The sequence below is a fragment of the Balaenoptera physalus genome (genome assembly GCF_965194825.1).
Source record: "Balaenoptera physalus genome assembly, chromosome: 1".
Taxonomy (NCBI): domain Eukaryota; kingdom Metazoa; phylum Chordata; class Mammalia; order Artiodactyla; family Balaenopteridae; genus Balaenoptera; species Balaenoptera physalus.
This window is the reverse complement of record NC_138882.1, coordinates 136,340,348-136,355,578: the sequence shown is the minus strand read 5'-3', so window position 1 is coordinate 136,355,578 and position 15,231 is coordinate 136,340,348.

Below are 15,231 nucleotides of genomic sequence, written 5' to 3'. Positions count from 1 at the left end.
AAATCCCTTAGCCTGCAGTCAGCCCTCCATAATTTTTACCCCGAATTTACTTTTTCAGCTTCAGTTCTCAATAACACACAAAAACTCACACCGCTCTGGGTTCCAGCAGAACTAAACTGAGACCACTTGAAGATTCCAGAAGACAATTTCTCTTTGGACCAAAATTCACCATTCTACAAGCATACCCTGTAGTTTGTTTCGTTTGTGTCATGGCTCATCTTGTCTTCTCCACCTAGGATGCACTTATCCAACTTTCACATTTCTTTGAAATTCTTCTGAACTTTCAATGCCCCATTAATCCATCTCTTATTCTCTAAGTCAGATCAAATTTACCTTTTTAATCTTCTGTGAGATCATTCACTATATTCAGCTTTCTCTCTTATTTATATACAGCCATGGTTTATTTCATGCAATGCATCTTTAGCTCCATGGGGGCAGACACCTATGTACCTCAGCATGTCCTATCACCAGCTCCCTAGGGTACTTTGCATTGAGCCTTGCCCGAAAGAGTTATTATTAGCTACTGCACAGAAAGTAAGATGGTATTCTTGTCCACACACTTCTCATTGCTAAGTAATTATAATACATGTATGTTATGACTCAATAATGATTGGGTATAATCAATAGCAGAATAAATATATTTTGCCAGTCACATCCATTAATATGCATGTAGATTCAGAAAATTTGGAAAAATTGAGGGAAAAGCCAGAATGTAATACAAGTAGCTATCATTCACTAAATGCTTACATATGTCAGACACTATATTATCTATTCACCTCGGATGGTAGGTTTTAGTATTCCAATTTTAGAAATAAGGAAACTGAGGCTTAGAAAGTTCAAGAAATGTGCCTAAGATGACACATCTAGAAAACAGAAGAACCCAGACTTAAATCATATTCTGTCTGTCTCCTGTACCTGTACTCATAACAATAGAGTGTATTCCCTACTTATCATATAAAATGCACTACCCCAAGCATCTTACAAACATCATATTTGATCCTTAGGATAACCATGTGAGGTATGTATGTTTTCCATTTTACAAATGAGGAAACCAAGACTCCCCACATGAAGTCATTTACCCAAGTTCACACAGCCAGTAAGTGATGAGGTTGAGAGTTGTACCAGGACCATTTGATGCCAGTCTTATCTTAAATTCTAAACTGTCATGTGTATAGGTCTTTCTGTTCTAGCACTTTTTTCCTTTTGACCAGTGGACTATTTGGAATTTTCAGTAGAAGCAGTAACAGAGTCACTAGATATTTAAAATGTTTTCTTCAGGCAAGTTAAAGAATTGAATTGCCCCTAAGTCACAAGGCACTATCCATTTCATACTATGAAACAATCTCTTGTCTTTTCTGAGCCCCAGGGTAGAATAGAGACCATAATTGATTTATTAGTCATCTAGTTCTCTTTTCACAAATCATGCATTGGAGGGATTATTGATTCACATGTAAGCTGATTTTTAATTAGTTTCTCTTTTTCTTACAATAGTATTTATGGTTAAATTGATTAACAGGCAGGTAAATAACTCATGGCAGGTACATATGCAGTTAAATTGTCAAGTAGTGCCTGACATTCTCAGCTTTCATAGAAAATCTGTGTTCAGTGATTTGTTGAAATAGTTTTTAATGGGCAGAAGCCCATACTGTCAGGCACCAAGCTGTAAGGCAAACCACATGGATTGTTGCTAATCCCTGGGAAGGGAAGCAGGATGGAAACCCCAGGATGGTCTGGCCCTGAAGCATAGAGCCAGCCCTCATCACACTGCATCTACCCATTAGGACAGATGTCCGATGGAAAAGACAGCTGAATATTTGCTTCCTAACTCATTTTCTTACCAAAGTAGTGGTCTTATGATAAAAACAATAATAACAATGATGACAAAAAATACTCTCACAGGCTTTTACAGTTAATAGCATTAAAGTCTTTTTCTTATAGCAACTTTTCTCAGATTACATGGGCATATACAATGGAGATACGTAAGTATGAAAGGGGTTGGCAAACCTTCCTAGAAGACCAATTTTATTCTAAGTAATGTGAAACATGATTTCATATTAAGTCAAACATAGGTGTATTATGAAGTAGACTGCAAAAATAAGCATGAAATTTTAAAATAAAACACTAAGTTTCAAAGAAATATTATGCTTGCTTCAGCTAATTTGCACTGTTTCCCGAGAACCCTGTGGGTTTTGACTTCACTGTCTTCAGCCATTGAGGGTATTTGGGAGAAAGTTTGAGATGCACCAATATATCGTATTTTGTTCGAAGCCTATGAATCAGATAAGAAATTTTATTAATTTTACTAAGTGGATCAGGGTGATTTTTATGGTTTTAGGGTAGATTTTAAGGTTTTCAAGCCATATTCTCTATCTCCTGCCTTTCCCACTATCCACTTGTAAAACCTCTCAAAACTCTGGGTACTCCCTGGACCATATGGGAAATGAATAGGTGCTCTAAGAAGATGAAAACAACCCGCCTTACTCCGCCCTTGTGCTATCTGAGAATGTTTCATTAATATTCACTGACTCTTTCTTGTCATTTTTCCTACCTCTTGGACTACCCTGCTTGTCATGATTCTGAACCATTTTGGATGGTGCTTGTGACCAGCTGACATTTTAGATAGCCAACGTCACACTCTTTCAGACCTCAGCTCATCAGAGTCAATAGCAGTAGTTCTGCCAGTGTTGTCTGGTTTCTTTCATAACTTGATTGCAGCAATTATGTCCCAAGTGGTACTCAGTCATTCTAGCCTAAATGTTTTATCATACTTCTCATTTGTATCTCCTCTAGTAACACAGACCTTCAGCCTGAAGCTGTTCCCTTCAGTGCATGCAATATGATTCAATGTACTGGGGAAGGTACCATAGAGTGATTTAGAGCATGTCTTCTGAAGTCAGCAGACCTGGGCTTTAATCTCAGCTTTACCAGTGACAAGGAAGTTGATTAACCTTCCCAGAATCCATGCCTTATCAACATAATTAATAAATATACTCATGAGACTGATGTGAGAATTAAATGAAACAGACTAAAAAGAACTGTGTACCTTAATTTAGGAAAATTTGTCAACAAAAGAGAGTCATATTTATTATTGTTGTTGATATTATTGTAGATATAATATTTTTAATTAAATATAATGTGAAACCCCCCAAAATCTTTGGCATACAGCTCCATAAACTGAATGAATACAACCATGTAGACTCCACACAAGTCCAAGATACAAATACCCACAAATCCTTGCTTAAGCCTCCATCTAGTCATTAACTATCTTAAGGAAACCATATTTTTACTTCTATCCCCATCAACTAGTTTTTGGGTTTGTCCTTTGTGTGTGTGTGTGTGTGTGTGTGTGTTTTACATGAATAGAATAACATTATATGTACTCTTCTGTGTTTGGCTTCCTCTTTTCAATATTATATCTGTGATTTCTTCCTGTTTCTGCCTAAAGCAACACTTTGTTCATTCTAATTTCTGGGTTATATTAATATAAAATGATTTTATTCATTCTTTTGTTGATGTTTATTCTATTGTTAAATGTTTTTAACATTTACTTCTGGTTTGGAACTATTTTGAATAATGTTGCTATGAACATTCTTGTATATGTCTTTAGTTCTCATTTTTGTTAGATTTTTACCTAGTCTAGAATCGCAGGACCAAAAGATGTATATTTTCAATTTTAGTAGATATTGCAAAATAATTTTCCAAGTGGTTGAACTAATTTACACTCCCACTAGCAATGCATGAGAGTCGCAGTTGCTCCACATTTGAACCCAAACTGGGTATTATGAATTTTAAACCATTCTAAGTGGAATGGCATATGATTGAGGGTGTAGCTTGCATTATCCTGATGACTGATGACATTCATCACCTTTTAATATGCTTATAGTCAATTTGATATATTCTTTTTGTTCAGATATTTTGCTAATATTTCTGTTGTGCCACCTGTTCCTTTTTTATGGCTTAATACAAATTTTGTACATACTCTGGATATGAGTCCTTTGTAAAAATATCAATATTTCAAAAAGTTATCTACTCTGTGGTTGGGGTTTTCACTTTATTAATGGAATATTTGATGAAGAAAAGATTTTTTATTTAGAGGAAGTTTAATTTCTATCTTTTCCTTTATAATAGATATTCTTTGTTTCCTATTTTTAAAAATATTTGCCAATCTCAAGGCCACAACAATATTCTCTTATGTTATTTTCTAGAAGGTTTACTGTTTTAAATTTCACATTTATATCTACAAAGGAGGTAAAAATTATATTTATATGTGTGAATTAGAGGTTAAGGTGCATCTTTTTCTGATAATTACACCAATAAACACAACATTATTTATTTAAAAGACCATCCTTTCCCAAATGCATTACTATGTCACCTTTGCTGTAAAATGACCACAGAGACATGGGTTTGTTTTTGGACTTTCAGATTATTTGTCATCAATCTATTTGTTTTCCCTTGCACAAGAATTGTACTGTTTTAATTACAGTAGCTCTGTAATAAGTTTTTATACCTGGTAGTATAACTCCTCACTCAACTTTGTTCTTCTTTTAATATTGTTTTTGCTATTCTTGACTTTTTAGATTTCCATAAACATTTTTAAAATTGGCTTGTCAGTTTCTACCCCTCCTCCCTGCCCCCAAAAAACAACCAAACAAAAACAATCTCTTAGAATTTTAATTGAGATTGTACTGAATCTGTAAATAATTAGGGTAGAAATAACATCTTTACAACATTGACTGTACCAATCCATGGATACACAATATTCCATCATTTATTTAGGTTTTTCAGTTTTCTTGGTATTTTGTAGTTTTACCTGTTGAAGTCTTGCATTAGGTTTATTCTCAGTTAAATGAAATTTCATCACCTAGTTTCAAAGATTATTTTTTCTATTCCATTTTCTAACTTATTGGTAGTGATTAGAATACAAATGATTTTTTAATTTTGACTTTGTATCTGGTGAACTTGCTAAATTCATTCACTAATTCCAATAATTTATTTGTATTTTATTTTGGATTTTCTGTATCCATAATCAAATCTTCTGTGAATAATGAAAATCTACTTATTTCTTTCTAAACTTTATATTTTTTATATGTTTCTTACCTTATTGGAATAGCTTGTTTTCCAGGTCAATGTTAAATAAAATTGCTGTTAGTACTTCGTTATCTTATTTTATTTCTGCACACAAGAAACTTGATAACTCATCATTAAATATAATTTTTTGCCAAAGAATTTTTTGTAGATTATTAGGTTAAGAACATTCCCACCTACTCTTAGTGTGCCAATGGTTTTTATTATGAGTTTTGCATCTTATCGAGTGATTTGGGTATATTTACAATCATGCGGTTTTTCTCCTTCATCTTGCTGATATAGTGAATTACTTTTATTGATTGCCTAACGCAAAATCAAACATGCATTCTTGGAAGTAACTCTGCTTAGTCATGATGTGGCATCCTTTTTATATACTGTTAGATTAGACTTGTGGATATTATGTTTAGGATTTTGCAACTGTTTTGTAATTTATTTTTCTTAGTAATGTCATTTTCAACTCTTGTTCTCAACATAATACTGATCTCGTAAAACAGCTTGGGAAGTGTGACCTCTTTTTCTACCCTTTGAAAGAGTTGTGTAAGAGTGTTACATTACAAATGAAAAAATCGGTTTCATTCACTGTTGAGGCAATCTGGATCTGGAGTTTTCTTTGTGGTAAGGTTGTAGATAGGGATTAAATTTCTTTAATGAACATAAGGTCATTGAGATTTTTACTCCTTACTTTTGTTAAATATTTTTCTAAAATTTTTCATTTTATTTATATTTTAATTTTGTTGGCTTAGTTTTCATAATATTCTCTCCTAACTTGTATAATATCTCTGGATATGTGATTATGTCCTCCATATTATCTCTGAAATTGTTTTTGTTCTTTCATTCTCTCTTTTTTTTTTTTTCAGTCTTGCTAAGGGATAAACAATTTTATTTGCTCTTACAAAGAATCAGCTTTTGGATTTTCTGCCCTTCTCTATTGCATGTCTGTTTTTATTTCATGAAATTCTGCTCATACTGTCACTATTTCCTTTTTCCATATTTTGGAGATAATTTGCTGTTCTTTTTTTGTAGGTTTTTGAAATAGATAATTGTAATTGTTAATTTTTAACCATTTTTATATTTTAATTTATGCACTTATATCTAAACATGTCTCTTTAGCTGCTCCCCACATTTTAATAAAATTTATTCAAAATATATTCTAATATTCATTTTGAAATAACCCATAGGTTATGTACAAGTGTTGGCTTAACGTCAAGCATTTGGGGATTTTCTAGCTTTTTAAAAAAATTATTGAGTATTAGCTTAAATTCTCCGTGAAGGGCAAATCCTCTGAATCACGATGAGGCTTGCTTTATGGCATAATAATTGGTCAATTCTGGTAAATGTTCCATGAGTACTTGAATATAAAATGTTTTCCACATATGTTGATGCCATGCTTAAACATGTAAATTAGGACATTTTGTTAATCATGATGTCTAAATCTTCTATTCTTTACTAAATTTTGGTCTTTTTTCTTTTTTCCTCAGTGACAGAGGTATGATAAAATCTCCAGCTATAATTATAGGTTTTTCTATTTCTCCTATAATCCTGCTAGAATTTTCTATGGATATTTTAGATCTATGATATGAATTATATTATATGAATTTCATAAATTATGGAATATTAAGTTTCTGTTGAATTAACCCTTTTATTATTGTGAAAACTCCCTTTTTGTTTCTGGCAATACTTCATGCCTCCAAGTCTGAGTTTATTATTATGTACTTTTCCTGGCTTTCTTTTAATTACAGTTTTTACAGTGTATCTTTTTTATCATTTTACTTTCAATCTCAATCTGTCTTTGTATTTTTTTATTCCAGTTTTAAAACCTTTCTTTTAAACTGTGAATTTAGCTTATACCCATAATGTAAATACTGATTTGAGTTTTATCTACCATATTATTCTTTGCTTTTTGCTTCATCATTTTTTTCTATTCCCTTTCTTATATTCTATTTGTTGAATCAAGCATGTTTCATGATTCTATCTGTTCCCAATTGAGCTTATTAGTCATATTTTCTTTTACTATTCTTCTAGTACGTTCCTTAGAGATACCAATAAATACCTTTGACTTCGTACATTCTACTTTAAATCGGTACATTTTCCATTTTGTAGATATACTAAAGAGCCTAGGAAAATAACTCTTTCACCTAATTCTCAATTTTATGCTATTATTAACATGCATTGCAATTATACATATTATTAAACCACACAAGACAATATCAGTGAACCAATATCAAGTTATTGTTCTCATCTACAAATCCATCTTTCTTTTCCTGCTTTGTGATACTCAGGCTCTACCCTCTGAACATTTCTTCTGCTCTCTGAAGCAAGGTTAGACTTTGCTAATAGAGGAAACTGTAGTGACAACAGAAGGCAAAGAAGCAGGAAGACACTTTTCTTCTATGTAAAGGTCCTCCATGGTTTATTTAGCAAGGGTGCCCTACAGACCTCACAGACCAGTTTTATCTGCACCCTCAGGCCTTGCTCTCCCTGCCCAGTGGCTATTTCCATGAGCTCTAATTGTGCTTTTTTGGTAGCCCTGGCTGAACCTATTTCTCCCTACCCAATGGCTGCTTCTGAGATGCTCCAGTGGGCTGCTTGCACAGCAGCTCTGGTCACATCCTCAGGGAACTGTTTCCCAACTTAGAGAGCTATTTCCTTAAATCAGCTCCAGCCTGCTGACATTTTCCATCTGTGGCCAATCATTTCTAAAGACCATTTCTGGCCTGTGCCTTCTGGAATCTTTCTTCACCCTATGAGGTAGTGTGTTCCTATGGAAGTCATGCCTTCTTAAAAAAAAAAAAAAATGAATCTCAGTTTTGGGAAGACGCAGGGGGAGAGTAGGGAGGGACAGTCTCTGAGCCTTCAGTTTCTTTATTTTTCATTCTCTCTCTGCCTAGGAATAACAACTGGGTTTTTTTGTTTGTTTTGTTTGTGTGTGCTACTTATGTGCTTCTTAGAGTCTTCTTTTGCCCCTTTTAATAGTTAGCTTTCTTTGATTAGTGAACAAATTTTTACATTAAGTCTTCTCTGTTCTAATAATTGGTTTGGTTTCTGTCTCCTTGCTAGATCCTAACCAATATACTCAGATATCTAGTGGTGTTTTCCATTATTTACCATGTCTGGTGCTCTTCATTCCTTTCTGCATTTCTGTGATTCCATCTGAGATTATTTTCTTTCTGTCTGAAGAGCATCCTTTAGTATTTTTTGAAGTGCATGACTGTTGACAATAAATTATCTCAAACTTTGTCTAAAAATGATTTATTTTGCGTTATCTGCTAATGAATACTTTTTCTCTGTGTAGAATCTGAGGTTGACAGCTACTTCTTTCAGCACTTTAACAAAGCAATTTGTTGTCTTTGGTTTTATCATTTCTGTTGATGAGTCAGCTGTCAGTCTCACTGATGTTCCCTCGATCTGCCTTTTCTCTGCTTACTCTAAAGGTTTTAAATTTTCTTTTCTTCTTCTTTTTTTTTTGAAGTAAATTTTATTATTATGTGCCTAGGTGTGTACCATTTGTTCCTAGGTTCATAGAAATTATTGAATCATACTGACTGATACCTTTAATCAGTTTTAGAAAATTTTCAACTACTATTTTTTCAACTATTGTTTTTACCCCACTTCCTTTTTTCTCCTCCTCTGTAATTCCAATTATATTTGGTATTAAATCTTTTCACCATACCCCTTTCACTCCTTTTGGTATTTTCATCCTTTATTTTTTCTCTTTGTGTACTGATTTGCTCTGTCCTCTAATTTACTATTGTTCTCATTGTAGGTCTAATTTGTTGTTATAACAAATCTATCAAGTTCTTTATCTCCATTAGTATATACATATGATTCATTTTTTTTTACACAGAGCAGTTCTCTCTCTCGACATTTCCCTCTATTTCTATGAACATATCCATAATAATTATTTTATGTCCATGTCCCATTACCCTGGATGATGTGTAGGTCTATTTCTATTGCAAATTTTTGGCCATTTGGTCCTGCTTCCTTAAATGTTAATTCTTAATTAAACATCAGAAATTGTGTAGAGTAATTATAGTATCTACCTTGTTTTGCTTTTTATTGTTTTATTTTTTACTTTTGAATTAACTTCAAAATAAAGTCTAAATTCTATGTCTAAGAAGAGTAAAGTTTTGTCTGATATGTGGGGGGTTTTTGGTATGTGTATCTCATTATAGGGTGTAATTCTACAGTTAAGGTGTATAATTAAAGTCACTATTTAAGTCACCATATATTCATTATTGGATTTATTGTTTTATTTTGACATTTTCTAACACCTTTCTATGTAAGAGTTCATGACATGTATTTGTTGAAAGTCTCTACTAAACGAATCTCAAATAAATATCACCTTTATTAAGGAAGTAGGTTGTATTTGGAAGAGATTTGCTTTTGCCCTGAGGCATTCAGGATATAAATATAGAACCAATAATTATTTTTTTAAATCTAACAATTGCTATTAAAATGAAGAAAAATCTGCCAAGCATTTGAAATTTTTATAGACTTTGTTAAGTCTGTAACACATAAGTCAGAGCTAGATATTTAAAGTCTGGGTGTATGACATCATTACTTATGGTTTTAAAGCCTGAGAATTACATACTGAAAAATATTTGTGGAGAAAAATATCCTTAAACAGCTGTGTAAGTACATGACTGTGAAGAGAGAGACAGAAGCAGAGAGAGAAGAAACGGATATATAACAAGATACAATATTTTCAGTGAATTTCATATTCCACCATTGTGGAAGAGTTATATTTATATCAGCCATATCCAAATTTAACAGAACAATTCAATATGCTGAACACAGGGTATTAAAATAGAAGTGCTTGGGCCTTCTATTGTTAGCAGGCAACAGAGGTAGACTTCATATTTGAGTCTGGAAGAAGGTATTTTCTTCCTATATTTTGGTTCTATATCTTCACCTCCTGTGGATATAGATGAGCAGCACTTTTCATAAGTAGCACTGTCAGCCTGGGTTGATTCACCTTGGGACCACTTACATGTTTTTGAGAACTACTGTCTCCTTTGGCGCTGCCCCAAAGTCTCAGTTTTTAGACACTGGACATTAATCCATATGGCTTTAAGATATCCAGGGGTCTCCATACTTTTAGTAACAATACTGTTAATTATACAGTGGTATAACATGTCAATAAAATTAATGTTCTGTCTCTTTCTATGTCCCACAAAACAAAGCAGATTTTTTTTTACAAGACCTGAGGTTATGTCTGTGATGGTCTAAGTTAACATGATTGGGTGTCAGAGTTTTGATTGCTAACTCAAGGACCTATAAAACATTGAACTTTGGTGAGAGAAAGGAAACTGAATGATTACACAGTAGATACTCAAAGAGGCTTGTAAAGAAAGCTTTGATGTTGCTTATAGAAATTCAGTATAAAGCACTGAGCACCATGGACTGAAGAAGTTCTTGGATTTGAAGAGACATTTCAGGTGTTAAAAATTATCACACTACAATGAGAGAATTGATCCATTAAAAAATCATTTTTGAATAGAAATTATTTTGTAACTTTAGGAAAACATAGGAAATGACAAATTGAAAACACTTCATTTTAAATACTTCTGTTCAGATCTTCAGAAGTTGTTTTCTATCCATCAACAAGCATATTTTTTTTCTGTATTTGGTCAACAATAAAGCTGTCCTTGGATTTAAGGGGCATATCTTTTGTATTACACAAACATTGCAATGTTACTGAAAACAAACCTAAATGGCACTCTCAGTGGTCATTCTTACTCGGAATTTTCTTGAAAAAGCTTGCCATACTAGCTTCATTCCATCCAGAGCTATTCTGTGCAAAGAACTCCGCTAGGCACAGGGGATACAAAGATGAGTAATATAGATTTTCTGCCTTTAAGAAATGAGACACAAATTTACAGAAGACTCACTGTATTAATAATAATATTAGTTTGAGTATTAATTTCAGCCTGGTTTTTAGTTTATCTTCCAGCTTCCTAAGGAAGAAATTTTCCAGATATTTGATCAGATTTTGCATGAAAACATAAGAATGAATCAAAGTGAATATAAATACAATTGATTTCCTTCCTTATTTTTCATAATTAAAGGATTTTTGTCTAGTTAGAATCATACAAAATAAACTCTTTTCCATAAAAATAAGAAACTATGTTTCAGAGTTAAAATAAGTAACCAAAAGAATTTCCAAAATCTTTTCTTCAAAGCGTTAGTGGTATGAAATTTTGAGATTTTCTGTACAAAAAGCATTTCATTCAAAATGAGTTTGTAAAATAATTTTTCTTAGATCCGTCTGTGAAGAATCCCAGAATATCAGGAATTTCTGTGATGTAAAATTTCTATTTAAGTTTCCTTAGCCTGTCATTTCCCACTTACTTAAGCATAGATCTTCCCTTATGAAATTCAGACAAAAAATAATGTTTTATGGAAGATAGTGGAATAAGTAGAGTTCACACAGCAAAGAAAACAGTATCTAAATTTTGATTCTCAGATCTGAGTGCTTTCCACTAACCATGCTTGCTTGGCCAAGTAGTGATAAGATAGTAAACATTCTCACATGGAGATTGAATCAATGGCCCAGTAAAGCAAAAAGCCAAAAGGTGAGATAGTGATCAGAATGCAAATAGAAGCTGTATTATAGAGGGCACCTAAAGTTTCTAGAAAGAGCCTATGTAGTGCTTAACAGCAAGGCCTCTGGACCCAGACTCCCTGTGTTCAAGTCAACTCCAATTATTAGCAGTATGATCTTGAAAAATTTCCTTAACCCTGTGTGTCTCAATTTTCCTATATGTAAAACAGAAAGAATAATAGAGGCTACCATAATCATATATATATATATATATATATATATATAATGATTTCTAAATTGGTTAATATGGTTAAAGTGCTTAAAACAATGGATACCACATAGGAAACAGCATCTAAGTGTGTAAATAAATAATCTTCACAGTTCTTATCTTTATTGTTTCTCCTACTTGATGAATTGTCTTCTTCTAATTGAGAAATCCATTTTTCTTACAAATGCAAGCTGACTAGGCTGACACTTAACAAATAACATATTCAGGGAATTTACAAAATGTGTTTATTGAGTGTGTAAAGTAAAAGAAGAAGAGGAATAGTTCTTTATATATGCTGGCAAAAATCTTCAGCCCCTGTTCATATCCAGTATCTTGGGACATGTTCCCTGGAGAAAATCAACTAACCTCATGTAATGAAAACAACAGATAATTTTCCATATTGGTCCCTGTTGTCTCCAAATGTTTGCTTGTGGACTTGGTTATGCAATATTGATAATAACAATGTATTTACTGTGTGCTTACCATATGCCCTGTGCTCTTCTTAGGGATTTGTATATAAGTTTTTCACTGAACTCCTACCACAATCCTACAAGTTGGATATTATTATCCTCATTTTATAGACGAAGATGAGAAAGTAATGGGAAGCATCTTCTTACTACTAAACAAATATAGAGTTTCAAAATATTTTTAAATATTACAAATATTTTAGGTTCTTTCAGCATAGAAAATAGTATTTAAACAAGAGTCTTTCTAAGATGAAACTGTTGGGGAGAATAATTCATAGCTTACAGATTTACACATCGAGAGTGGTATATCTTTGGTACTCACCAAAATCCATGAAGTTGCTATAATTGTTCCATGTTACAAAGAAACAAGCTGAAGTGCAGTGAGGTTAACTCACAGCTCCATGTTCATAATGAAAATGATCCACTTATCTCTTTAAAAATGGGCTAAAAATTATGAACAAGAAGTACACATTTATCACTGAGGTGAGAGAAAGAAGAAATGTTAGCAATAATGGTAGATACATAAGAGATTATCAAATACAGGAAAGTCTCCAGTGCTGAACTTGAAAAACAGAACATAATTCGAACAAACTTTAATGGGAATTTTTTCTTACTGCTTATTTTCTCTGTGCAAAGACTGATTATGGATTCATTTATCTAATCAAGAACAAAGCATGGAGAAGTTGCTTTATAGTATGTACTAAATAGGACAAACAGGAAATAAACATTTATATAATTCAGTACTTCCCATGCAGGTACATGCACATCTGCAAATTGAACATAGGTCTTTGAACTACTTCTGCAGTTATAAGAATGGTCAGAAGAAAATTCACAGTGATTTCTTATTGTACATAGTTGAATCTGGTTTTGCTGACAAAATGAAATGGAACATCCTCCAAACAGCATAAATATGTATCCCTTAGCTATGTATATAGTTTGAAATAATCCCAGCACCTTCATTTTTAACAGAAAATGCATTATTTTTCTGTCTCTATGCAAGAAGCTTGCTATGAGTCTTTCTTCTGCAGGAGCAAAATAAGTAATTGTCATCTTGAAAACTTTCATTCCTTGGTTTAGCTATTTAAGAAAACTATCTTTACAATGCATCAGCTACTGTTTACTTCATTAAAGAGGATGGAAAAACATCAACAAATTGTCAAGAAAAATCCAAGTTTATATTCAAGTTTTCCAGCATTAAATATCATGAAAATGAAAAGAAGACCCTCTCATTCACTTCTCACTTGTTCTATGATTTAGATCTACTGCCTAAAATATGATTAATTATTGGGTTAACAATTAAATTTCCTTTGAATATAAGTTATGGAAACTAAAAAGAAGTGGAATTCAACTCTCTCGTCTATATAAATGCAAGGGAATAGTAACCTAAGTATAAATAATGTCGGGATTGAAAATCAAAGCACATTCAGAAAACTTCCTGTAGCTTTTGTAGTCTTTCCCTGTTATTTTCTTCTTTTAGTTTCTTCCCTTTTGGTTTGATGATTTTCTTTAGTGATATGCTTGTGTTCCTTTCTCTCTTGTTTTTGTGTATCTATTGAAGGCTTTAAATCTGTGGGGCTCGTATATGTTGACCTATAACTATATCTATTTGTTTTAAATGGGTAGTCCTTTAAGTTAGAACACGTTCTAAAAGATCTACACTTTTTACTCCATTCCTCTGCACTTTACATTTTTGATTGTCACTCTTTACATCTTCACGTTTATTCATTTATGGATTGTTGCAGTTATAATTGATTTTCCTTTTTTTTAATTTAATTTAATTTCTTTATTTTTTATAGAGCAGGTTCTTATTAGTTATCTATGTTATACATATTAGTGTATATATGTCAATCCCAATCTCCCAGTTCATCCCACCACAAACCCCCCCAGCGTGATTTTTCATTTTTTTGTCATTTAATCTTTGTACTAGCTTATTTAAGTGATTGATCCTCACTCTTTAATATATTTTGTCTTTACTAGTGGGATTTTCCTTTCCTATAGTTACTTGTTTCTTGTTATAGCCTTTTCCATTTAGAGAAGACTTTTTAATATGTCTTTTACGGTTGATTTAGTTTTTTTTTTTTTTCTTTCTTTTTTTAAACATCTTTATTGCAGTATAATTGTTTTAAAATGGTGTGTTAATTTCTGCTTTATAACAAAGTGAATCAGTTATACATATACATATGTCTCAATATCTCTTCCCTCTTGCGTCTCCCTCCCTCCCACCCTCCATATCCCACCCTTCTAGGTGGTCACAAAGCACTGAGTTGATCTCCCTGTGCTATGCGGCTGCTTCCCACTAGCTATCTATTTTACGTTAGGTAGTGTATATATGTCCGTGCCACTCTCTCACATTGTCCCAGCTTACCCTTCCCCTTCCCTGTATCCTCAAGTCCATTCTCTAGTAGGTCTGTGTCTTTATTCCCGTCTTGCCCCTAAGTTCTTCATGGCCATTTTTTTTTTTTTTTTTTTTTAGATTCCATATATATGTGTTAGCATACGGTATTTGTTTTCCTTTTCTGACTTACTTCACTCTGTATGACAGACTCTGGGACCATCCACCGCACTACAAATAACTCAATTTCATTTCTTTTTATGGCTGAGTAATATTCCATTGTATATATGTGCCACATCTTCCTTATCCATTCATCTGTTGATGGACACTTAGGTTGTTTCCATGTCCTGGCTATTGTAAATAGAGCTGCAGTGAACATTTTGGTACATGACTCATTTTGAATTATGGTTTTCTCAGGGTATATGCCCAGTAGTGGGATTGCTGGGTGGTATGGTAGTTCTATTTTTAGTTTTTTAAGGAACCTCCATACTGTTCTCCAAAGTGGCTGTATCAATGTACGTTCCCACCAACAGTG